This window comes from Hyla sarda, chromosome 13 (assembly GCF_029499605.1).
Source record: "Hyla sarda isolate aHylSar1 chromosome 13, aHylSar1.hap1, whole genome shotgun sequence".
NCBI classification, from domain to species: domain Eukaryota; kingdom Metazoa; phylum Chordata; class Amphibia; order Anura; family Hylidae; genus Hyla; species Hyla sarda.
In genome coordinates, this window is record NC_079201.1 from 7,780,629 (window position 1) to 7,807,615 (window position 26,987).

General features: G+C 43.8%; 1 protein-coding gene across 2 annotated transcripts in view; it reads right to left on the reverse strand.

Moving 5' to 3' along the window:
* NDEL1 (nudE neurodevelopment protein 1 like 1) overlaps positions 1–26,987 on the reverse strand; it is a 103,395-nt gene that overhangs the window by 45,626 nt on the left and 30,782 nt on the right. Inside the window, exon 1 of one of the 2 annotated variants that reach the window (XM_056549584.1) lies at positions 2,590–2,743. The exons of the other annotated variant lie outside the window; for it this stretch is intronic. The gene's annotated coding sequence lies outside the window, so the exon portion shown is untranslated. Of the gene's footprint in view, positions 1–2,589; positions 2,744–26,987 lie in introns of those variants that run through there. 2 annotated transcript variants of the gene reach the window in all.

Sequence of the window (26,987 nt, forward strand, 5' to 3'; positions counted from 1 at the left end):
ATATATACACAAATATTCGTCCTATATTTGTGAATTTCGCATATTCGTTCACTTTTTTTCCCATTTACAGTGTACACAGCATTGTCATGTGAAAAAAAAAAAAAAATATCTATATATATATATAAATTATAATAAATATTATTTTTATATTATAATATAAATATATATATATATATAAATATAATAAATATTATATTTATTTTATAATATAAATAGAATATATAAATATAATAAATAAAAATAAATATATATATATAATAAATATTATATTTATACTATAATACAAATATAATATATAAATAAAAATAAAAATAAAAAGAATATTCATCATAATGAATATATTTCACGATATTCTAAATATTCGCAAAATCGCAAAGTGCCGATATTCGCGGTAAAAATTTGCTATTTGAACACTAGATGGGAGTTAAAGTTTTGCAACAGTTGTCTAAATGCTTTCCAGCCACGATGGGAGTCGTAGTTTTGCAATAGCTGAACGCCGCTCTAATGTATCTGATCCTATAGGATACTGCAGAGCTGTAATATAAATAAATCTGTGTATTAATGAGCCAAGGTTGTAATAGACAAAGAGAATTACTGCCGCTATGTACAGGCTGGCACCCCAGGGGGCACTGGCCAAATCTGCTCCGTCACCTTCCACGACAGGTCCCAATGACATGAGATACAGAACAATCATGGCCGATCATCACCTACTATATATATATATATATATATATATATATATATATATATATATATATATACATACACACACACACACACCCCAGCGGGCACAGACCTGCCCTCCTAAGTGATCATTACCCACATACAGATACATTACAGGGCACAACTGCAAGAATGACAGATCATCCTGCTTGTCAGATATATAGATGGGCACAGTATGGCATCATTCATCCCTGCCAAGTGCCAAGGTCGGTCACATGACATGTCCTCCTTAGTAACAACAGGACTCTTCCTGTTTACATGAAGTGAAGGGCGATTAATCTACTCCTAATGGGTTAATGTAGAACAGTGGTGCCCAAACTGTGGCCCTATAGTAGTCCCAAAACTACAACTCCCATAAAGCCTGCAGGACTTCAACAACCTGGGGAGAGCTGGAGAGCCACAGGATGGGGGCACTGATGTCTTTGTTGTGTCCAATATATATATATATATATATATATATATATATATATATATATCCTATAACAATTCCTAAATCTAAGCCTCCTCCAAAGTCCGAGCTTCAACTATGCCCCCTCAAATCTCAGCCACTACCTGTCACCCCTAGACTAACCTTTAACCATCACAGCTAAGCTCCCATCCTGAACCACCCAAATTCTAGCTCCCCTGCCCCCAGTCTTAGCTTCCATCCCTGTTCCTCCAGTACAGTGTTCCCCAACCCGGGTGCCTCCAGCTGTTGCAAAACAACAACTCCCAGTATGCTGGGAGTTGTAGTTTTGCAACAGCTGGAGGCACCCTGGTTAGGGAACACTGCCCCAATATCTCAAGCCCTTAGCAGGTCTAAGCCTCCATTCTGCCACCCAAATCTTTGCCAATTCCGCCGCCCCCCTATACAAAGCCTTAACCATTCTCCCACCCCAGTCTTAGCTTCTACCATGTCTCCCATATTCTCATCCATCCCTGTCTCCCCCAAATGTAAGCTTTCAGGGGGAGATTTATCAAAACCTATGCAGAGGAAAAGTTGCTCAGTTTCCCATAGCAACCAATCAGATCACTGCTTTCATTTTGCAGAGGCCTTTTCAAAAATGAAAGAAGAAATGTGATTGGTTGCTATGGGCAACTGGTCAGCTTTTTCTCTGCACTGGTTTTGATAAATCTGCCCCTCAGACTTTATCCCCAAAATGTTACCCACTTCTTCCACCCAAATGACAGAAGATCCCTGGTCTTCCAAAATTCTCATCTGTCTCCCCCCCCATGAGACCTGAACCTAAAATAATCTATTCCCCACATCCTGCCCTCTATGCCCCCCTAGTCTCAGCTTCCACCATCCCCCCCAAATATTTAAAGCTTGGCTTCCACCCTGTCTCTCCAAAATCTAAAGCCCCCCCTGCATCCCAAGTCTGAGGCTCCACACTGTCAGCCAAATCTTAACCCATTTGACCACCCCCAAACCCCCAATTTCAAGCCATAACCATGCCTCCCATCCCCCTCTGTTTCCTCTATATCCCATGTCCCTCTATAGCCCCCTAGTCTTAGCTCCCACCGTACCCCCAATATCTCAATCCCCTTGCTTCCTCCCAGGTCCAGGACTTGACACTGTCCCCCAGAATCTTAGCCCCTTCTGTCTCCCCTATTCCAAGACGTAACCATGACAACCAAATCTCTGCCCCTCCAATCTAAGCCTCCTCTCTGTATCCCCCAACTCTGCCCCCATAGTCTTCCACCCTGTACCCTAAAATCTCACAGCTCCTGTATACACCCAATTACAGCCCCCCAAATCTTAGCCCCTCCCTATTCTAAGCCCCCCCTCCTCCCTGTCACCTCAGGTCTGAGCCCCCACCATATCGCCCAGAATATGTGCCCCCCTACACCCCTGTCCCGGGGTCACATACACGTTCCCCGTCTTACCCCGTTAGGGAGGCCCCGTCTCTCCCGCTGTCTCGGTCCCGGTATGTGAACGGCGGTTTCCGGCAGACACGCAACGTCATACGTCACCAGCAGCCGGGAGGGGAGAGGGGGCGTGTCCTGCCCGGCCAGCAAAAGGTGGAGAGGGGGGCGCGCCCCGCCCACTGTCACGTGACACGCTGCCGGCTGACGCCCTGTCAATCATCTGTGTGTTGTTATGGTGATATCGGGGGAGAACTACGATCCCCAGCAGTGTGAAGCCAGTCTGGTGACACATATGCATATCTGGGCCCACCATGACGTCATGATGTGATAGCAAGGCCCAATGAAGTGTTTCCCAGCCAAGGTGCCTCCAGCTGTTGCAAAAACTACAACTCCCAGCATGCCCGGACAGCCAACAACTGGAGGCACCCTGGATGGGAAACACTGGTATAATGCAAATGTTCTGCTTGATGTCAGTGAATAGAATAGAGGCCAAATTCTATACACAGCTGAGCATTCGTTACAATTGTGTCCAGTCCAGGCCATCATCAGGTCCCCATCCTATGGGTCTCCAGCTGTTGCACAACTACAACATCATGCCTTCACAGTCTTCAGCCTCCAATAGGTCCAGTATGGTCCAACATGGTCTCAACTACAACTCCCATCATGCCTTCACAGTCTTCAGCCTCCTATAGGTCCAGTATGGTCCAACATGGTCTCCTATGGCTCTATACTGATTGCACAACTACAACTCCCATCATGCCCTCACAGTCTTCAGCCTCCTATAGGTCCAAAATGGTCCAACATGGTCTCCTATGGCTCTATACTGATTGCCAACTACAACTCCCATCATGCCCTCACAGTCTTCAGCCTCCTATAGGTCCAAAATGGTCCAACATGGTCTCCTATGGCTCTATACTGATTGCACAACTGCAACTCCCATCATGCCTTCACAGTCTTCAGCCTCCTATATTTCCAATATGGTCCAACATGGTCTCCTATGGCTCTATACTGATTGCCAACTACAACTCCCATCATGCCCTCACAGTCTTCAGCCTCCTATAGGTCCAAAATGGTTGCAAAACTTGTCTCCTATGGCTCTATACTGATTGCAGAACTACAACTCCCATCATGCCTTAACAGTCTTTGGCCTCTTATGAGTCTGTACTGGTTGTAAAACTGGTCCCCTATGAGCCCATGCTGGTTGCAAAACTACAACTCCCATCATGCTACAAACAGCGGAATTGTTTTGCAACCATTATAGACCCATAAAAGAAGCAAAGACTGTGCGCGTGCAGTAGTGCCGAGCAAACTCAGTGCGCATGCAGTAGAGCCGAGCAAGCTCCGTGCGCATGCAGTAGAGTCGAGCAAGCTCAGTGCACATGTAGTAGAGCCGAGCAAGATCTGTGCGCATGTAGTAGAGCCGAGCAAGCTCTGTGCGCATGTAGTAGAGCCGAGCAAGCTCAGTGCACATGTAGTAGAGCCAAGCAAGATCTGTGCGCATGTAGTAGAGCCGAGCAAGCTCTGTGCGCATGTAGTAGGGCCGAGCAAGCTCTGTGCGCATGTAGTAGAGTCGAGCAAGCTCAGTGCGCATGTAGTAGAGCGGAGCAAGCTCAGTGCACATGTAGTATAGCCGAGCAAGATCTGTGCGCATGTAGTAGAGCCGAGCAAGCTCTGCGCGCATGTAGTAGAGCCGAGCAAGCTCTGTGCGCATGTAGTAGAGCCGAGCAAGCTCTGTGCGCATGTAGTAGAGCCGAGCTAGCTCAGTGAGCATGTAATAGAGCCGAGCAAGCTCTGTGCGCATGTAGTAGAGCCGAGCATGCTCAGTGCGCATATAGTAGAGCCGAGCAAGCTCAGTGCGCATGTAGTAGAGCCGAGCATGCTCAGTGCGCATATAGTAGAGCCGAGCAAGCTCAGTGGGCATGTAGTAGAGCCGAGCAAGCTCAGTGCGCATGCAGTAGAGCCGAGCAAGATCTGTGCGCATGTAGTAGAGCCGAGCAAGCTCTGTGGGTATGTAGTAGAGCTGAGCAAGCTCTGTGCGCATGTAGTAGAGTCGAGCAAGCTCAGTGCGCATGTAGTAGAGCGGAGCAAGCTCAGTGCACATGTAGTATAGCCGAGAAAGATCTGTGCGCATGTAGTAGAGCCGAGCAAGCTCTGCGCGCATGTAGTAGAGCCGAGCAAGCTCTGTGCGCATGTAGTAGAGCCGAGCAAGCTCTGTGCGCATGTAGTAGAGCCGAGCAAGCTCAGTGCGCATGTAGTAGAGCCGAGCAAGCTCTGTGCGCATGTAGTAGAGCCGAGCATGCTCAGTGCGCATATAGTAGAGCCGAGCAAGCTCAGTGCGCATGTAGTAGAGCCGAGCATGCTCAGTGCGCATATAGTAGAGCCGAGCAAGCTCAGTGGGCATGTGGTAGAGCCGAGCAAGCTCAGTGCGCATGCAGTAGAGCCGAGCAAGATCTGTGCGCATGTAGTAGAGCCGAGCAAGCTCTGTGCGCATGTAGTAGAGTTGAGCAAGCTCAGTGCACATGTAGTATAGCCGAGCAAGATCTGTGCGCATGTAGTAGAGCCGAGCAAGCTCTGTGCGCATGTAGTAGAGCCGAGCAAGCTCTGTGCGCATGAAGTAGAGCTGAGCAAGCTCTGTGCGCATGTAATAGAGTTGAGCAAGCTCAGTGCACATGTAGTATAGCCGAGCAAGCTCTGTGCGCATGTAGTATAGCCGAGCAAGCTCTGTTCACATGTAGTAGAGCCAAGCATGCTCAGTGCGCATGTAGTAATGCCGAGCAAGCTCTGCGCGCATGTACTAGAGCCGAGCAAGCTCTGCGCGCATGTAGTAGAGTCGAGCAAGCTCTGCGCGCATGTAGTAGAGCTGAGCAAGCTCTGCGCGCATGTAGTAGAGCCGAGCAAGCTCTGTGCGCATGTAGTAGAGCCGAGCATGCTCAGTGCGCATGTAGTAGAGCCGAGCAAGCTCTGCGCGCATGTAGTAGAGCCGAGCAAGCTCTGTGCGCATGTAGTATAGCCGAGCAAGCTCTGTGCGCATGTAGTAGAGCCGAGCATGCTCAGTGCGCATGTAGTAGAGCCGAGCAAGCTCAGTGCGCATGTAGTAGAGCCGAGCAAGCTCTGTGCCCATGTAGTAGAGCCGAGCAAACTCTGTGCACATGCAGCTGAGCTGAGTGAGCGTTCTTATAGTTTGACAAAAAAAATGGTACAACACCTCCTATGAGTCTGTACTGGCTGCAGAACTGCACTCTATTGAGCTGGTTGCAAAACTACAACTCCTATCATTCCGAGACAACCTTCAGCTGTCTGTGCCTGATGGGAGTTATAGTTTTGCAACAGCTGGAGAGCCTCAGGTAGGGGGGCGCTGGTATAGACTACATAATTTGCATTATTTTACATGCACAAAATTTTCTCATTCACTGGCAGCAAGCAGAGATCTTGTAAATTGTAAAACACAAAGTATGACTATTGTGAGGCAGAGATAGGAATGGTGATCCGGATCCCTTTATATTTTACCCACGATACCTGTCGTAGGTGGAAACCATGGTTCAGGAAGAGGATATCTCATCCAGAGGAAGCTGGGTGAGATGTGGTGAATGTAGAAATATTTAAATCCCTGGAGAGACTTACAGTAGCTTTTTGGGACTTTGGTAAGTCCTGATATCAGGCCTGCATTTTTATGAGATGGACGTTTGGCACTGGGTCCTTTTATCCCCTACCTGAGACACTCCAGATTTTAAGACTAACCCAGAATAGCACAGGTGCTAAAGACAGCTCGACATTGGGCCCTAAAGGGTACTTCAAAAAAAGTTGTGTCTGATCGGGGGGGTTGGGGGCTCTTAGACGAGCAGATGTGATGGCCACTCAACCTATCACCAGTGTCACTCCTGCTTTTCTTGGGAGATGGGGGCCGGAGTGCTCCGGGGACTGGTAAGTATAGGGGCAAGAGCAGGGACCCGTGCAGGAAATAGTGGGGGCCCCCCAATGATCAGACTCTTATATCCAAAACTGGAGGACACAAGCAGGATAGAACCTTTATATACCGCCTGGTGTGTGTTACCCTCCTGGAGGACTGAGCAGAGGCTGGAAAGGAATATATTACTCCTATATACACACACCCCATGCCAGGAATACAACATTGTGCCGCATCCATTGTTACCCATGGCCTCGCAGTCTGATCTCACTGGCAGATCGACAAGGGAATGAGTCACGGTGAAATGATATCGTCACCTCATCTGTCATACGACACTCACCGCAACATCAGCAAAAGAGTGAGGAACAAGAATTAAAGGGAAAGTACATCAAAATATACAAAAACATGTCATGTATCCCCATCAGAGACAGTATTATAGAAGTTATATTCTTGTATATTGGAGGCAGTATTATAGTAGTTATATTCTTGTATATAGGAGCAGTATTATAGTAGTTATATTCTTGTATATAGGAGCAGTATTATAGTAGTTATATTCTTGTATATAGGAGCAGTATTATAGTAGTTATATTCTTGTATATAGGAGGCAGTATTATAGAAGTTATATTCTTGTATATAGGGGGGAGTTTTATAGAAGTTATATTCTTGTATATAGGGGGGAGTTTTATAGTAGTTATATTCTTGTATATAGGAGGCAGTATTATAGTAGTTATATTCTTGTATATAGGAGCAGTATTATAGAAGTTACATTCTTGTATATAGGAGCAGTATTATAGAAGTTATATTCTTGTATATAGGAGTAGTATTATAGAAGTTACATTCTTGTATATAGGAGCAGTATTATAGAAGTTACATTCTTGTATATAGGAGCAGTATTATAGAAGTTACATTCTTGTATATAGTAGGTGTTACGCCGAGCGCTCCGGGTCCCCGCTCCTCCCCGGAGCGCTCGCTACACTCCTCTCACTGCAGCGCTCCGGTCGGTTCCACGGACCCGGGGCGCTGCGATACCGCCTCTGGCCGGGATGCGATTCGCGATGCGGGTAGCGCCCGCTCGCGATGCGCACCCCGGCTCCCGTACCTGACTCGCTCTCCGTCTGTTCTGTCCCGGCGCGCGCGGCCCCGCTCCCTAGGGCGCGCGCGCGCCGGGTCTTTGCGATTTAAAGGGCCACTGCGCCGCTGATTGGCGCAGTGGTTCCAATTAGTGTTTACACCTGTGCACTTCCCTATATCACCTCACTTCCCCTTCACTCCCTCGCCGGATCTTGTTGCCTTAGTGCCAGTGAAAGCGTTTCCTTGTGTGTTCCTAGCCTGTGTTCCAGACCTCCTGCCGTTGCCCCTGACTACGATCCTTGCTGCCTGCCCCGACCTTCTGCTACGTCCGACCTTGCTTCTGTCTACTCCCTTGTACCGCGCCTATCTTCAGCAGCCAGAGAGGTTGAGCCGTTGCTAGGGGATACGACCTGGTCACTACCGCCGCAGCAAGACCATCCCGCTTTGCGGCGGGCTCTGGTGAAAACCAGTAGTGACTTAGAACCGATCCTCTAGCACGGTCCACGCCAATCCCTCTCTGGCACAGAGGATCCACTACCTGCCAGCCGGCATCGTGACAGTAGATCCGGCCATGGATCCCGCTGAAGTTCCTCTGCCAGTTGTCGCTGACCTCACCACGGTGGTCGCCCAGCAGTCACAACAGATAGCGCAACAAGGCCAACAGCTGTCTCAACTGACTGTTATGCTACAACAGTTTCTACCACAGCTCCAGCAATCATCTCCTCCGCCAGCTCCTGTACCTCCTCCGCAGCGAGTGGCCGCTTCTGGACTACGACTATCCTTGCCGAATAAATTTGATGGGGACTCTAAGTTTTGCCGTGGCTTCCTTTCCCAATGTTCATTACACTTGGAGATGATGTCGGACCAGTTCCCCACTGAAAGGTCTAAGGTGGCTTTCGTAGTCAGCCTGCTGTCTGGAAAAGCCCTAGCCTGGGCCACGCCGCTCTGGGACCGCAATGACCCCGTCACTGCCTCTGTACACTCCTTCTTCTCGGAAATTCGAAGTGTCTTTGAGGAACCTGCCCGAGCCTCTTCTGCTGAGACTGCCCTGTTGAACCTGGTCCAGGGTAATTCTTCCGTTGGCGAGTATGCCGTACAATTCCGTACACTTGCTTCTGAATTATCCTGGAACAATGAGGCCCTCTGCGCGACCTTTAAAAAAGGCCTATCCAGCAACATTAAAGATGTTCTGGCCGCACGAGAAATGCCTGCTAATCTTCATGAACTTATTCACCTAGCCACTCGCATTGACATGCGTTTTTCCGAAAGGCGTCAGGAGCTCCGCCAAGATATGGACTCTGTTCGCACGAGGCGTTTCTTCTCCTCGGCTCCTCTCTCCTCTGGTTCCCTGCAATCTGTTCCTGTGCCTCCCGCCGTGGAGGCTATGCAGGTCGACCGGTCTCGCCTGACATCTCAAGAGAGGACACGACGCCGCATGGAGAACCTCTGCCTGTACTGTGCTAGTACCGAACACTTCCTGAGGGATTGTCCTATCCGCCCTCCCCGCCTGGAAAAACGTACGCTGACTCCGCACAAAGGTGAAACAATCCTTGATGTCTACTCTGCTTCTCCACGTCTTACTGTGCCTGTGCGGATGTCTGCCTCTGCCTTCTCCTTCTCTTCTGTGGCCTTATTGGACTCTGGATCTGCAGGGAACTTTATTTTGGCCTCTCTCGTCAACAGGTTCAACATCCCAGTGACCAGTCTCACCAGACCCCTTTACATCAATTGTATAAACAATGAAAGGTTGGACTGTTCCATACGTTTCCGCACGGAGCCCCTTCTAATGAGCATCGGATCTCATCAAGAGAGGATTGAACTTTTGGTCCTCCCCAATTGCTCCTCGGAAATTCTCCTTGGACTTCCCTGGCTTCAACTTCATTCCCCAACCCTGGATTGGTCCACTGGGGAGATCAAGAGTTGGGGGCCCTCTTGTTCCAAGGACTGTCTAAAACCGGTTCCCAGTAACCCTTGCCGTGACTCTGTGCTTCCTCCAGTAACCGGTCTCCCTAAGGCCTATATGGACTTCGCGGATGTTTTCTGCAAAAAACAAGCGGAGACTCTACCTCCTCACAGGCCTTATGATTGTCCTATCGACCTCCTCCCGGGTACTACTCCACCCCGGGGCAGAATTTATCCTCTCTCTGCCCCAGAGACTCTTGCCATGTCTGAATACGTCCAGGAGAATCTAAAAAAGGGCTTTATCCGTAAATCCTCCTCTCCTGCCGGAGCCGGATTTTTCTTTGTGTCCAAAAAAGATGGCTCTCTACGTCCTTGCATTGACTACCGCGGACTTAATAAAATCACGGTTAAGAACCGCTACCCCTTACCCCTCATCTCTGAACTCTTTGATCGCCTCCAAGGTGCCCACATCTTTACTAAATTGGATTTAAGAGGCGCCTATAACCTCATCCGCATCAGAGAGGGGGATGAGTGGAAAACAGCATTTAACACCAGAGATGGACACTTTGAGTATCTGGTCATGCCCTTTGGCCTGTGCAACGCCCCTGCTGTCTTCCAAGACTTTGTTAATGAAATTTTTCGTGATCTGTTATACTCCTGTGTTGTTGTATATCTTGATGATATCCTAATTTTTTCGGCCAATCTAGAAGAACACCGCCAGCATGTCCGTATGGTTCTTCAGAGACTTCGTGACAATCAACTCTATGCTAAAATTGAGAAATGTCTGTTTGAATGCCAATCTCTTCCTTTTCTAGGATACTTGGTCTCTGGCCAGGGACTACAAATGGACCCAGATAAACTTTCTGCCGTCTTAGATTGGCCACGCCCCTCCGGACTCCGTGCCATCCAACGTTTTTTGGGGTTCGCCAATTATTACAGGCAATTTATTCCACATTTTTCTACCATTGTGGCTCCTATTGTGGCTTTAACCAAAAAAAATGCCGATCCCAAGTCTTGGCCTCCTCAAGCGGAAGACGCCTTTAAACGACTCAAGTCTGCCTTCTCTTCGGCTCCCGTGCTCTCCAGACCTGACCCATCTAAACCCTTCCTATTGGAGGTTGATGCCTCCTCAGTGGGAGCTGGAGCTGTCCTTCTACAAAAAAACTCTTCCGGGCATGCTGTTACTTGTGGTTTTTTTTCTAGGACCTTCTCTCCGGCGGAGAGGAACTACTCCATCGGGGATCAAGAGCTTCTAGCCATTAAATTAGCACTTGAGGAATGGAGACATCTGCTGGAGGGATCAAGATTCCCAGTTATTATTTACACCGATCACAAGAACCTCTCCTACCTCCAGTCTGCCCAACGGCTGAATCCTCGTCAGGCCAGGTGGTCTCTGTTCTTTGCCCGATTTAATTTTGAAATTCACTTTCGGCCTGCTGATAAGAACATTAGGGCCGATGCTCTCTCTCGTTCCTCGGATGCTTCTGAAATTGAACTCTCTCCGCAACACATCATTCCTCCTGACTGCCTGATTTCCACTTCTCTAGCCTCCATCAGGCAAACTCCTCCAGGAAAGACCTTTGTTTCTCCACGCCAACGTCTCGGAATCCTCAAATGGGGTCACTCCTCCCATCTCGCAGGTCATGCGGGCATCAAGAAATCTGTGCAACTCATCTCTCGCTTCTATTGGTGGCCGACTCTAGAGACTGATGTGGTGGACTTTGTGCGAGCCTGCACTATCTGTGCCCGGGATAAGACTCCTCGCCAGAAGCCCGCTGGTTTTCTTCTTCCTCTGCCTGTCCCCGAACAACCTTGGTCTCTGATTGGTATGGATTTTATTACTGACTTACCCCCATCCCATGGCAACACTGTTATTTGGGTGGTCGTTGATCGATTCTCCAAAATGGCGCATTTCATCCCTCTTCCTGGTCTTCCTTCAGCGCCTCAGTTGGCTAAACAATTTTTTGTACACATTTTTCGTCTTCACGGGTTGCCTACGCAGATCGTCTCGGATAGAGGCGTCCAATTTGTGTCTAAATTCTGGAGGGCTCTCTGTAAACAACTCAAGATTAAATTAAATTTTTCTTCTGCATACCATCCTCAATCCAATGGACAAGTAGAAAGAATTAACCAGATCTTGGGTGACTATTTACGACATTTTGTTTCCTCCCGCCAGGATGACTGGGCAGATCTTCTACCTTGGGCCGAATTCTCGTATAATTTCAGAATCTCTGAATCTTCCTCCAAATCCCCGTTTTTCGTGGTGTACGGCCGTCACCCTCTTCCCCCCCTCCCTACCCCCTTGCCCTCTGGTCTGCCCGCTGTGGATGAAATTTCTCGTGATCTTTCCATCATATGGAGAGAGACCCAAAATTCTCTCTTACAGGCTTCTTCACGCATGAAGAGATTCGCGGATAAGAAAAGAAGAGCTCCTCCCATTTTTTCCCCTGGAGACAAGGTATGGCTCTCCGCCAAATATGTCCGCTTCCGTGTCCCTAGCTATAAGTTGGGACCACGCTATCTTGGTCCTTTCAAGATTTTGCGCCAGATTAATCCTGTCTCTTACAAACTTCTTCTTCCTCCTTCTCTTCGTATTCCTAATGCCTTTCATGTTTCTCTTCTTAAACCACTTATCATTAACCGTTTCTCTCCCAAATCTGTTCCCCCCACTCCTGTCTCCGGCTCCTCGGACATCTTCTCCGTCAAAGAAATTTTAGCATCTAAAAAGGTCAGAGGGAAAACCTTCTTTTTAGTGGATTGGGAGGGTTGTGGTCCTGAAGAGAGGTCCTGGGAACCTGAGGACAATATCCTGGACAAAAGTCTGGTCCTCAGGTTCTCAGGCTCCAAGAAGAGGGGGAGACCCAAGGGGGGGGGTACTGTTACGCCGAGCGCTCCGGGTCCCCGCTCCTCCCCGGAGCGCTCGCTACACTCCTCTCACTGCAGCGCTCCGGTCGGTTCCACGGACCCGGGGCGCTGCGATACCGCCTCTGGCCGGGATGCGATTCGCGATGCGGGTAGCGCCCGCTCGCGATGCGCACCCCGGCTCCCGTACCTGACTCGCTCTCCGTCTGTTCTGTCCCGGCGCGCGCGGCCCCGCTCCCTAGGGCGCGCGCGCGCCGGGTCTTTGCGATTTAAAGGGCCACTGCGCCGCTGATTGGCGCAGTGGTTCCAATTAGTGTTTACACCTGTGCACTTCCCTATATCACCTCACTTCCCCTTCACTCCCTCGCCGGATCTTGTTGCCTTAGTGCCAGTGAAAGCGTTTCCTTGTGTGTTCCTAGCCTGTGTTCCAGACCTCCTGCCGTTGCCCCTGACTACGATCCTTGCTGCCTGCCCCGACCTTCTGCTACGTCCGACCTTGCTTCTGTCTACTCCCTTGTACCGCGCCTATCTTCAGCAGCCAGAGAGGTTGAGCCGTTGCTAGGGGATACGACCTGGTCACTACCGCCGCAGCAAGACCATCCCGCTTTGCGGCGGGCTCTGGTGAAAACCAGTAGTGACTTAGAACCGATCCTCTAGCACGGTCCACGCCAATCCCTCTCTGGCACAGAGGATCCACTACCTGCCAGCCGGCATCGTGACAGTAGGAAGTATTATAGTAGTTATATTCTTGTATATAGGAGCAGTATTATAGTAGTTATATTCTTGTATATAGGGGGGAGTTTTATAGTAATTATATTCTTGTATATAGGAGCAGTATTATAGAAGTTATATTCTTGTATATAGGGGGGGTTTTACAGTAGTTATATTCTTGTATATAGGAGCAGAATTATAGTAGATATATTCTTGTATATAGGAGCAGTATTATAGTAGTTATATTCTTGTATATAGGAGCAGTATTATAGTAGTTATATTCTTGTATATAGGGGCAGTATTATAGTAGTTATAGTCTTGTATATAGGAGCAGTATTATAGTAGTTATATTCTTGTATATAGGAGCAGTATTATAGTAGTTATATTCTTGTATATAGGAGCAGTATTATAGTAGTTATAGTCTTGTATATAGGAGCAGTATTATAGTAGTTGTATTCTTGTATATAGGAGCAGTATTATAGTAGTTATATTCTTGTATATAGGGGGCAGTATTATAGTAGTTATATTCTTGTATATAGGAGGCAGTATTATAGTAGTTATATTCATGTATGTAGGAGCAGTATTATAGTAGTTGTATTCTTGTACATAGGGTCTGTATTATAGTCACCATGATTTTAGATTAAGCAATCATGGTAGGGGGAACCTTGCAGTCACAAACACTTGTGTAAATGCGATTACGACATCAGTAAAGTTCTTACATAACTCGGCCGATGATGCGAGACCCAGAAAACAAACAAGTCCCCAGAATGACAAATCCCACAGAATAAAGTTTTTAAAGGGACGACAAACCATGGTGGTTTTTTTTTTAAAGGGCCGGTTCTTTCTTTCAGGCCCCATGAATGTCCCAGAGCTCTGCTCGCTCCACACAAAAGAGCTTTCTGTCAGATGGTAATTCCCAAAACAGAATGAAAACTGATCTGTGACCCGAATTAATGGCGGTCAAGGAGGAGATGTGTGAATACAGACACATACGGGGGGCGAGGGCTGCTCTTTTGGGAAGAATTGCCATTGAATAATAAAGGCCTGAATATTCCAAGCTTCTACTTTCTAATCTTGTGTACATAGGGATTACATGAGCTCGGAACGGTGAGTATTCCCAGGGCTGGGTGGAAATATAAGGGGGGACAAGTATAAGGGGGGACCCCGGCTGAAGCTTTTTTATGGGAACTCATACTGGAAAGTTATAAAAAGTTGTAAAGTTTAGACTTCTCTCAATTCGGCATATCAACTTGGACAAATAGGAAAGTTTATCTGTAGGGAGAGGAGATAAGTGGTCACCTGGTTCACTGGCACCGCCTATCTGGTCAATAATCGTTCACCCTAGAGGAGTGTTTTCCAATTAGGGTGCATCCAGCTGTTGCAAGACTACAACTCCCAGAATGACCAGACCGCCAACAGCTATTGACTTAGATCAATAGGAAAGTATAGGATAGTATAGAGGAAGGAGATACAGTATGAGGCTGCCTGGCACCACTTATCTGGTCAATCATCAAGTTGTAGTTTTGCAACAGCTGGAGACACCCTGCTTGGAAAACACTGCCCTAGAGGGGAATATAGATAAAAATAAAATTATGAATTTTTGACGGACACATTTATTTAGTGTATATATATATATATATATATATATATATATATATATATATACACTATGTAGTAAAACACATAGAAAGCACTGAATTATAAAATATTCAGTTTTATTGAATCAAAAACTAAAAAAATAAAATAAGAATAAAAACAATAACAATAATAATAAAAACAATAATAAAATAATAATAATAAAACAATATTAATAATAAAAACAATAATAGTAAAACAATAATAAAAACAAAAATACTAATAAAAACAATAATAAAATAATAATAATAATAACAATAATAATAACAATAATAATAAAACAATAATAATAGAAAAAAATATAATTATAATAATATTCAAAATTATAATAATTATAAAAAACAATAAAAAAACTAATATATATATATATATATATATATATATACACACACACACACACACACACACATTTAAACATATATATATATATATATATATATATATATATATATACACATACATATATCTTTTTTATTATCCAAATTAGTCATTTTAAATTTTAGGATAGCGCTTTAGCTTTTGTGTTTTCTATTACATCTGAAAACATTTCTATTTCTTAAATTTTACCCCCTCAAAAACCATCCCATGTATTGACTGTCATCTGTTTGGAGCTGGATAGGATCCCATACCACGGACTGCGGCCTCTCGGGATAATAGGCTTATGTGTGCGGCCCAAGACTCACCCTTTTCCCACGCCTGGGCCGGGAATGCGCCAGGACTCTCCCTCCCAGAATGCATTATTTCCACCTTAGTTCTCAGGGACCCTACAACAAAAGTCTTGTATAATAAGTGGGATTCATCCCAGACAAGGCTCTGTGCTCCTACAAGACGAGTCTGAATGGGATGACTGTGGAGGAAGACATACTACATGTGACATAATGAAGTGGAAGCTTTCGCCCATTTAACCTCTCCCCGGCAGACAAGATAATAACAAGACAAACAATGGTCCATCCTGGATCGCTGGGGACGGCTTACTGCGGGATGAGAAACACAACAAATTACAGAATATTTCCTTTTATGAACATCATTTTACTGTGTACATACATTACATTACTTATCCTGTACTGATCCTGAGTTATATCCTGTATTATACTCCAGAGCTGTACTCACTATTCTGCTGGTGAGGTCACTGTGTACATACATTACATTACTTATCCTGTACTGATCCTGAGTTATATCCTGTATTATACTCAAGAGCTGTACTCACTATTCTGCTAGTGAGGTCACTGTGTACATACATTACATTACTTATCCTGTACTGATCCTGAGTTATATCCTGTATTATACTCCAGAGCTGTACTCACTATTCTGCTGGTGGGGTCACTGTGTACATACATTACATTACTTATCCTGTACTGATCCTGAGTTATATACTGTATTATACTCCAGAGCTGTACTCACTATTCTGCTGGTGGGGTCACTGTGTACATACATTACATTACTTATCCTGTACTGATCCTGAGTTATATCCTGTATTATACTCCAGAGCTGTACTCACTATTCTGCTGGTGAGGTCACTGTGTACATACATTACATTACTTATCCTGTACTGATCCTGAGTTATATCATGTATTATACTCCAGAGCTGTACTCACTATTCTGCTGGTGGGGTCACTGTGTACATACATTACATTACTTATCCTGTACTGATCCTGAGTTATATCATGTATTATACTCCAGAGCTGTACTCACTATTCTGCTGGTGGGGTCACTGTGTACATACATTACTTATCCTGTACTGTCCTTGTACTGTACATTCTGTATTTTTTGCCTAAAGCTTTATATACTATTCTGCTGACTTCAGAGCTGTAGTCTCTAAGCATTAGTCACAAGGTTCTGTACAGTCATCTGAGGGTTCTGGTCCCTGCTGTCAGAACTTCCTGTTCTCCATGGTGACATATAGGAAATGCCTGTTCAGCCAATCACTGTCCTGGGTTGTGACCGTCCTCCATGACTGGATGAGGGGGAATTTACAATGTGTTGGGATATGATGGATGGAGAACAATAAGTGCTGACAGCCAGGAATGGCACCAGCAGGGGATCAGTGGTAGGTGAGTACAGTTTATTTCTACATACACACTCTTTTACATGTAAAAAAGTTTTCTTCAGAATATCCCACAACCACAAGCGAAACCCATTGCAGAATTTCAGCTGTTCATGTGCTACGTGTGACCCTACCCTAAAGGGGATTCCTCCATTTCAGACAAGATATAAATTGTTTTGTTAAGGTTGAATGGGTGGGAGGTCGGGGCTCTCGCTAAACCCATTAAGACGGTGCCAGATCCCAGTTGGAATAGTGACCATGAGTGACTTCTGGTATCCCGCGTCTGTATCCTGTGAGTGGGGATTTGAAATAACTGGGAAATCTTGATTTTATTTTTTTTTTACTTTTAGTTAGTTCCCCTTTAAATAATTGAAAACTAATAAAATAAAATTGCTGATAAATACTAATAAATACATCCTTGGAGTTAATCCTATATATAAATTCTGATGTAAATATGACCGCACAAAACCCTCTCGATCTATTGTCGTCAGGTCACAGCAGCAGGAAGGAGACAGCAGATATTGTGACATTCACTTCATCTATTTCCTGTCTATATGTTTCCTGCGATTCACCCAGAAACAGTGATAACTCTTCCTACCAAATCACTTCCCCCACTGAGATCTGTTCTTTATACAGAGGAATCAACCGTATACAGCAAATGTAATATATGTATATAGGAGCAGTATTATAGTAGTTATATTCTTGTATATAGGAGCAGTATTATAGTAGTTATATTCTTGTATATAGGAGCAGTATTATAGTAGTTATATTCTTGTATATAGGAGCAGTATTATAGTAGATATATTCTTGTATATAGGAGGCAGTATTATAGTAGTTATATTCTTGTATATAGGAGCAGTATTATAGTAGTTATATTCTTGTATATAGGAGCAGTATTATAGTAGTTATATTCTTGTATATAGGAGCAGTATTATAGTAGATATATTCTTGTATATAGGAGGCAGTATTATAGTAGTTATATTCTTGTATATAGGAGCAGTATTATAGTAGTTATATTCTTGTATATAGGGGGCAGTATTATAGTAGTTATATTCTTGTATATAGGAGCAGTATTATAGTAGTTATATTCTTGTATATAGGAGCAGTATTATAGTAGTTATATTCTTGTATATAGGAGCAGTATTATTGTAGTTATATTCTTTTATATAGGGGGCAGTATTCTAGTAGTTATATTCTTGTATATAGGAGCAGTATTATAGTAGTTATATTCTTGTATATAGGAGCAGTATTATAGTAGTTATATTCTTGTATATAGGGGCAATATTATAGTAGTTATATTCTTGTATATAGGAGCAGTATTATAGTAGTTATATTCTTGTATATAGGGAGCAGTATTATAGTAGTTATATTCTTGTATATAGGGGGCAGTATTATAGTAGTTATATTCTTGTATATAGGAGCAGTATTATATTCTTGTATATAGGAGCAGTATTATAGTAGTTATATTCTTGTATATAGGAGCAGTATTATAGTAGTTATATTCTTGTATATAGGAGCAGTATTATAGTAGTTATATTCTTATATATAGGAGCAGTATTATAGTAGTTATATTCTTGTATATAGGGGCAGTATTATTGTAGTTATATTCTTTTATATAGGGGGCAGTATTATAGTAGTTATATTCTTGTATATAGGAGCAGTATTATAGTAGTTATATTCTTGTATATAGGAGCAGTATTATAGTAGTTATATTCTTATATATAGGAGCAGTATTATAGTAGTAATATTCTTGTATATAGGAGCAGTATTATAGTAGTTATATTCTTGTATATAGGAGGCAGTATTATAGTAGTTATATTCTTGTATATAGGAGCAGTATTATAGTAGTTATATTCTTGTATATAGGGGCAGTATTATAGTATTTATATTCTTGTATATAGGAGCAGTATTATAGTAGTTATATTCTTTTATATATGGGGCAGTATTATAGTAGTTATATTGTTCTACAAATGTGGCAGTATTATAGTACATAGGTGGCATTATAACCACTATAATACTGCCTCCTATGTACAAAAACATAATAAGTGTATTACATAACCCTACATACAGGTATGTAGAGTGACGGTTGGTGGATCTCACCTCATAGTAAATGTCTTTATATGTAGAATTTCTCCAGATGCCAGTGTCTCTCTGGTTACGGAGCGGTGACATCATCACCTGAATACAGTCGCACCCTCGCCATGAAAATAAACCCACACCCTACGTGTACTGAGGGAGAGTCCTCCGTGTGTTTGTCTCTATGGTAACCAAACTGCCTCTGTTACAGGAATAAGGAATGTGCTGAATGAAGAGCGGCTCTGTGTGATGTCACCAGGGAACAGAGTGTATCCAACTCTCCTAGATACATGAGGGACATAGAGCGAGCTGTAGGGTGGCAGTAGGACACATGATAGGATTAGATACAGCAGACAGTATGACACATGATAGGCTTAGATGCAGCAGAGAGTATGACACATGATAGGATTGGATACAGCAGAGAGTAGCTCAGCAGGAAGTAGCACACAAAATAGGCTTAGATACACTAGCTTAGCAGGAAGTAGCACACAGAATAGGCTTTGATACAGTAGCTCAGCAGGAAGTAGCACACATGATAGGCTTAGATACAGCAGCTCAGCAGGAAGTTGCACACAGAATAGGCTTAGATACAGCAGTTCAACAGGAAGTAGCACACAGGGTAGGGTTAGACACAGTAGCTCAGCATGAAATAGCAGATAGGATGGGCTTAGATACAGAAGCTCAGCAATGATGCATATGATAGGCTTAGATACAAAAGCTCTGCAGACATTATTGCTCATGATAGGCTTAGATACAGTATCTGGATACCTTACATGACCATTAGGGTCTCAATCTCATTATTTTCCTTTTTGCACAAAAAAAGTAGTTGAAGGCAGTGTTTTACAACAGCGTGTCTCCAGCTGTTGCAAAACTAAAACTTGTAGTTGTGCAACAGCTTTATGGTCTATTCACACGTACAGTATTCTGGGCAAATTTGATGCGCAGGATTTTCTGCTGCAGATTTCAATGTAAACTGAATTACTGAGCACAGCTTCAAATCCTGCGCATCAAATCTGCGCAGAATACTGTACGTGTGAATAGACCCTTAAGGACGCAGTGCATACATCCGCAGAGAATTGTGTTGGCTGTGTCGTTCCTCCCCTTCCCTAATAACTACAATTACAGCGTCTGCCCGTCCTCCTCAGCCTAATGTATTCATGTCTCCCCTCTGTGCCAAGATGATGCCCATTATTATATAAAGACCCCCCCCAACCCCATCACTTCTTCATATCTATAATTGTGCAGAAATATCCCTGTATACAACTTACTGCTGGCAAAACTACAACTCCCATCATGCCCTGACAGCTCTCAGCTACCTATTGGTCCTTATAGGTTGCAAAACTACAACTCCCATCATGCCCTTAGAGCCTTCAGCTTCCTATGGGTCCATACTGATCGCAAAACTGTCCTGTTATGGGTCCATACGGGTAGAAAAACTACAACTCCTATCATGCCTGATGGGAGTTGTAGTTTTGCAACAGCTGGAAGAGAGCGCTGGTTGTATAGAGATGAGATGGTATCATGAATTACACAACTCTCTACCGCCTCACTGTGCATAAACCATGATAAACCTACCATCCTATAACTAGTTAGTGTCTATCACTGCCATCTAGTGGCAACATGCTGTAATCTCTATTTTTTGGCAACAGGATTTTTTCTGTTCTTGTTTTCTAAAATCCATAACTTTTTTATGTTTTCATCAACATAGCTTTTTTTGTCTTTTTTTTTGCAGAACAAGTTGCACTTTTTAATGGCTCCCTTATTGTATTGAATGGTGTACTGCAAAGCCCCCCAAAAATTATACAGTATGTAGAGTGGGATAAAAAAAAAAAATTTGAGCAAACAATCCTTTCTGCCCCCTTTTTAAATCTGTCATCTGGGGAAAATGTCTTTCAGTGAGTCGTAGATGTATCTCCAGCAGTCACCGAACTCTCACCGTGAGGTACACTACCCAAAAGTAGCCTCTGAAAGCCTGTTTATAGGGCAGCAGGGGAAGAACTTTTGTGCCCTCTTGTGGCAAGACCCTGTATCTAATCAGATTACAGCTGTAATTATTTACATATCTGCCTGTCATTTCTATCTGGGCACATTTTGTCAATTTTTTTGTTTATTTTTTATTTATTTGATTATTTATTTTTTATTTAGTTGTGGCTTGCCACAGCACAGTCACTGATCGGATAGTGTCATGTAGTGTCCAAGTACCAATGTCCCAGCTACTATGTTGTGTAGCCTAGGGAAAAGCTTAGTGTAAGGGTTAGCATTTGTACTACTGTATAAAATGTTTGATGCCTTGGTCACATGGTCCTCCCTTAGCCAGTAGTTGTGGGAAATACGTAGTCCAATGTTTCCCAGACAGTTCCCCCTTTAGCTGTTGCATAACTACAACTCCCAACATAAATGTATAGGAGGCACTGTACTGAATCAAGAAGTGCAAGGGTTACCATGTGTACTATTGTATCAGATTAATGATGCCTTGGTCACGTGATTCTCCCCTAGCCAGTAGTTATGGGAGAGAAGTCCCTAGTTCAGTGTTTCCCAGCCAGTTTTCGCTTTAGATGTTGCAAAACTACAACCCCCAACATAAATGTTTAGGGGGCATTGTACTGAATCAAGGAGTGTAAGGGTTAACATGGAAACTACTGATAAATGATGCCTTGGTCACGTGATTCTACCCTAGCCAGTAGTTATGGGAGAGAAGTCACTAGTTCAGTGTTTCCCAGCCAGTTTTCACTTTAGATGTTGCAAAACTACAAGCCCCCACATAAATGTGTAGGGGGCACTGTACTGAATTAAGAAGTGTAAGGGTTAACATGTGTACTACTGATAAATGATGCCTTGGTCACGTGATTCTCCCCTAGCCAGTATTTATGGGAGAGAAATCCTTCAGCTGAAAGCCTTCAGCTGTTGTAAAACCTTTGGCTGTCCTGGCATGCTGGAAGTTGTAGTTTTGCAACTGATTGGGAAACACTGCTCTAGTCCAGTTTCCTTTTTAAGAAGAAGGGGTGGACCCAAAACTGTTGGAGAACATCTCCTAGCCCTGCTCTTCAGAATCCTTTTCTACAATAAAGTCTATATTCCTCTCCACATGGTGAGGATAAAGTGCTCAAGCCTTCATCTCCAAGAATGAGTTTGTTTTGTCTTAGTCAGAGGAGAGCAACAAGGCTGTACAAGGGTTCCTCTGCAACACACTAATCCCTTCGGTAACCTACGGTCGGAGTAAGTGCTGGATGGTGTCATAGAAAAATTTTCCAACGCACCCTTACACGTGCTAGGAGCATCTCAGAGACTTTCATATTCAGTGAATCTGCTGCAAAAGTAGCATTTAAAGAGATAGTAATCAAATATCCATTAATCTAAACAAGAACAAAAAGCTGAAACATGCTGATAAGAACTCAATGACTAACATGTTCTAAGGATTTCGGGTGGGGGGGAGGTGGTGTTTGTGTTTTGTTTTTTTTATTGCAGGAGAAAATTTGTTACTCATTTACCAAAAGCTTGACAGTGAATAATGAGATACACCAGGTGACCACTAGATGGCCTGCGACACCAAGGCTTAGTGGAAAAAAACAGCATTGAAATACTGACATATGCAGTGCCTTCGATACGTTGCAGAGGTATCGTAGTGTGCTACTTACTATGGCTGAATTGCCTTTTTTTTTCCCATTCTGTCCAAAGGATAGGGCATAAGATGTCTAGGGGCAGAGTACCCCTTTAAAGGCATAATCTATGTGATCACAGAGTGAGTGTGAGCGTAGACTCAAGCATGCAAATATCAACTGGCTCCAGAAAGTTAAACAGATTTGTTAATTACTTCTATTAAAAAATCTTAATCCTTCCAATAATTATCAGCTGCTGAAGTTGAGTTGTTTTTTTTCTGTCTGGCAACAGTGCTCTCTGCTGACATCTCTGCTTGTCTCGGGAACTGCACAGAGTAGAAGAGGTTTGCTATGGGGATTTGCTTCTACTCTGGACAGTTCCCGAGACAAGTGTCATCAGAGAGCACTTAGGCTGGGTTCACACCACGTTTTCTTAAATACGGTTCCCGTATACGGTTTGGAGGAGGGGGCGGGGCTTAATCGCGGCGCCCGTGGTCGACCACGTTTTTGCCTGCGGTCGGGAAACCGCATACGGCCGAAAACGAAGCCGACCGGAGACTGCGGTTCACTCTGGTCGGCTCATAGACTTGCATTAAATACGGTTCCCGAATACGGCTGAGTGCGGGCGCCGCAATTAGGCCCCGCCCCCTCCTCCAAACCGTATACGGGAACCGTATTTAAGAAAACGTGGTGTGAACTCAGCCTTAGACAGAAAAGAACAACTCAACTTCATTAGCTCATAAGTACTGAAATGATTAAGATTTTTTTTATAGAAGTAATTTACAAATCTGTGTAACTTTCTGGAGCTAGTTGAGATATATATATATATATATATATATATATATATATATACATACCGTATATAAAGTTTTTTCCTGGATGTTATTAATTAAGCTGCGGTCTGCTCATTAGAGCGTGCATGTAATTAGGTTATGTAGGCAAATTATATTCTAGTCTAGATAAAGGTTTCCAACCAGGGTGCCTCCAGCTGTTACAAAACTACAACTCCCAGCATGCCTGGACAGCCTTCGGCTGTCCGGGCATGCTGGGAGTTGTAGATTTTACACAGCTGGAGGCACTCTGGTTGGGAAACATTGCCATAGTTTGACAAAAAATAATAAAAAATACTACCATACCCATGCAACACCACCATATAGTATCCAAATGACAAAGTGTTTCTTAAGCCATTCCAAAACTACAACTCATAGCATGCCGGTTTGTAATCAATTAAGCAGCGGTATTTAGCATGTACACTCTGCTCATTAGAGCGTGCATACAACTAGGTTATGTAGGCAAATTCTATTCTAGTCTAGATAGATGTTTTCCAACCATGGTGCCTCCAGCTGTTGCAAAACTACATCTCTCAGCATGCCCTGACAAGCTTGCAGCTGCAACATCCAGAGTAGTTTCCACCAACCCATGTTTTAGGACTACAACTTCCAGCATGCACTGCAAATGTATTATCTAGGGCAACCAGTGGCTTTCTAGCCTAGAGTTTCCCAACCAGGGTGCCTCCAGCTGTTGCAAAGCTACAACTCCCAGCATGCCCGGACAGCCAACGGCATTTCATACCACACTTCATTGTGTCTCCATAATGAAATGCAGTATTGTATTGTTACAATTCCCGGAACCAAAATGTCCTAATCTGGTGCCAACCTGTACATTTCACCTGATTCCCCCGAATGCCCCAGGGTTTAAAAGCCAAGCAAAGGGATGACACAACCTGAAGAAAATGGCACATGATGTGACTCTTCCCCTTCTCCAAACAATTTCTGTCATTTACCATGTTCATCACTCAATAATGTCTCCTCGGTGCAGGTTGAGTAACGCTCAGTCATGCCTCCCTATATCTGCAGACAGGGTGTACACGTGCCAACATTGGCTGGGTCACCAGAACCAGGGCTCAATGTGACCTTAGATCAAGTCAGACCAGTTTAAGGAGCAGGTATCCTGCCTATAGAAACCAGAGTGTATGTATATATATATATATATATATATATATATATAATACTATCCTATATACAAGAATATAACTACTATAATACTGCCCCTATATACAAGAATATAACTACTATAATACTGCTCCTATATACAAGAATATAACTACTATAATACTGCCCCTATATACAAGAATATAACTACTATAACACTCCTCCTATATACAAGAATATAACTACTATAATACTGCCTCCTATATACAAGAATATAACTACTATAATATTGTCTCCTATATACAAGAAAATAACTACTATAATACTGCTCCTATATACAAGAATATAACTACTATAATACTGCTCCTATATACAAGAATATAACTACTATAATACTGCTCCTATATACAAGAATATAACTACTATAATACTGCTCCTATATACAAGAATATAACTACTATAATACTGCTCCTATATACAAGAATATAACTACTATAATACTGCTCCTATATACAAGAATATAACTACTATAATACTGCCCCCTATATACAAGAATATAATACTATAATACTGCCTCCTATATACAAGAATATAACTACTATAATACTGCCCCGTATATACAAGAATATAACTACTATAATACTGCTCCCTATATACAAGAATATAGCTACTATAATACTGCTCCTATATACAAGAATATAACTACTTTAATACTGCCTCTATATACAAGAATATAACTACTATAATACTGTCCCTATATACAAGAAAATAACTACTATAATACTGCCTCCTATATACAAGAATATGACTACTATAATACTGCTTCTATGTACAAGAATATAACTACTACAATACTGACCCTATATACAAGAATATAACTACTATAATACTGTCCCTATATACAAGAATTTAACTACTATAATACTGTCTCCTATATACAAGAATATAACTGCTATAATACTGCCCCTATATACAAGAATATTACTACTATAATACTGCTCCTATATTCAAGAATATAACTACAATAATACTGCTCCTATATACAAGAATATAACGACTATAATACTGCCCCTATATACAAGAATATAACTACTATAATATTGCTCCTATATACAAGAATATAACTACTATAATACTGCTCCTATATACAAGAATATAACGACTATAATACTGCCCCTATATACAAGAATATAACTACTATAATACTGCCCCTATATACAAGAATATTACTACTATAATACTGCTCCTGTATACAAGAATATAACTACTATTATACTGCTCCTATATACAAGAATATAACTACTATAATACTGCTCCTATATACAAGAATATAACTACTATCGCCTATATACAAGAATATAACTACTATAATACTGCTCCTATATACAAGAATATAACTACTATTATACTGCCTCTGTCAGGATTTGGCAGGCTGGAGGTGGATCCTCTGTGTTAGAGAGGGATTGGCGTGGACCGTACCGGTGGACCAGTTCTAAGTTGCTACTGGTATTCACCAGAGCACGCCGCAAAGCGGGATGGTCTTGCTGCGGCGGTAGCAGCCAGGTCGTATCCACCGGTAACGGCTCAACCTCTCTGACTGCTGAGACAGGCGCGGTACAAAAGGACAAGGCAAGAGCAAGGTCGGACGTAGCAGAAGGTCAGGGCAGGCAGCAAGGGTCGTAGTCAGGGGCAACAGCAGAAGGTCTGGAACACAGGCTTGGGACATACACAAAACGCTTTCTCTGGCACAAGGCAACAAGATCCGGCCATGCTGGGAAGGGGAAGTGAGGTTATATGAGCAGGGAGCAGGTGGAAGCTAATTAGGCTGATTGGGCCAGGCACCAATCATTGGTGCACTGTCCCTTTAAATCTTAGAGAGCTGGCACACGCTCCCTAGAGAGCGCAGCCGCGCGAGCCAGGACGTGACAGCCGGGGACCGGGACAGGTAAGTGGCTTGGGATGCGATTCGCGAGCGGGCGCGTCCCGCTATGCAAATCGCATCCCCGACGTCAGTGTCAGTGCAGCGCTCCCAGTCAGCGGGTCTGACCGGGGCGCTGCAGAGAGGAGAACGCCGCGAGCGCTCCGAGGAGGAGCAGGGACCCGGAGCGCTCGGCGTAACAGTACCCCCCCCCCTTAGGTCTCCCCCTCTTTTTGTCTCCTTGTCCCTTCAAATGAGACGAGAACATAGGGGGCGACTCTTGAGTTTCCTTCCGGAAAAAAGAGAAGTCCTGGGAAGCTACATCAGCGGCAAGCAATCCAGAAGAAGTGGGAATGGGGAGGGGGGCAGAGGGTGAAGCTTGTCACAGGGCAGAGTGTTACCAGGAAGGGGGCTATGAGGAACAGATGTGAGGCACCGTTTGTGACAAGCAGGACCCCAATTCTTGATCTCCCCGGTGGTCCAGTCAAGGGTGGGAGAATGACGTTGGAGCCATGGCAGACCAAGGAGGACTTCAGAGGTGCAGTTGGGCAGAACAAAAAATTAAATTTTTTCGTGATGCAGTCCAATGCTCATAAGCAGGGGTTCTGTGCGGTAACGCACAGTGCAGTCCAATTTTACTCCGTTGACCGAAGAAATGTAGAGCGGCTTGATGAGACGGGTCACTGGGATGCAGAACCTATTAACAAAAGAGGCCAGAATAAAATTTCCAGCAGAACCAGAGTCCAAGAAGGCCACAGCTGAGAAG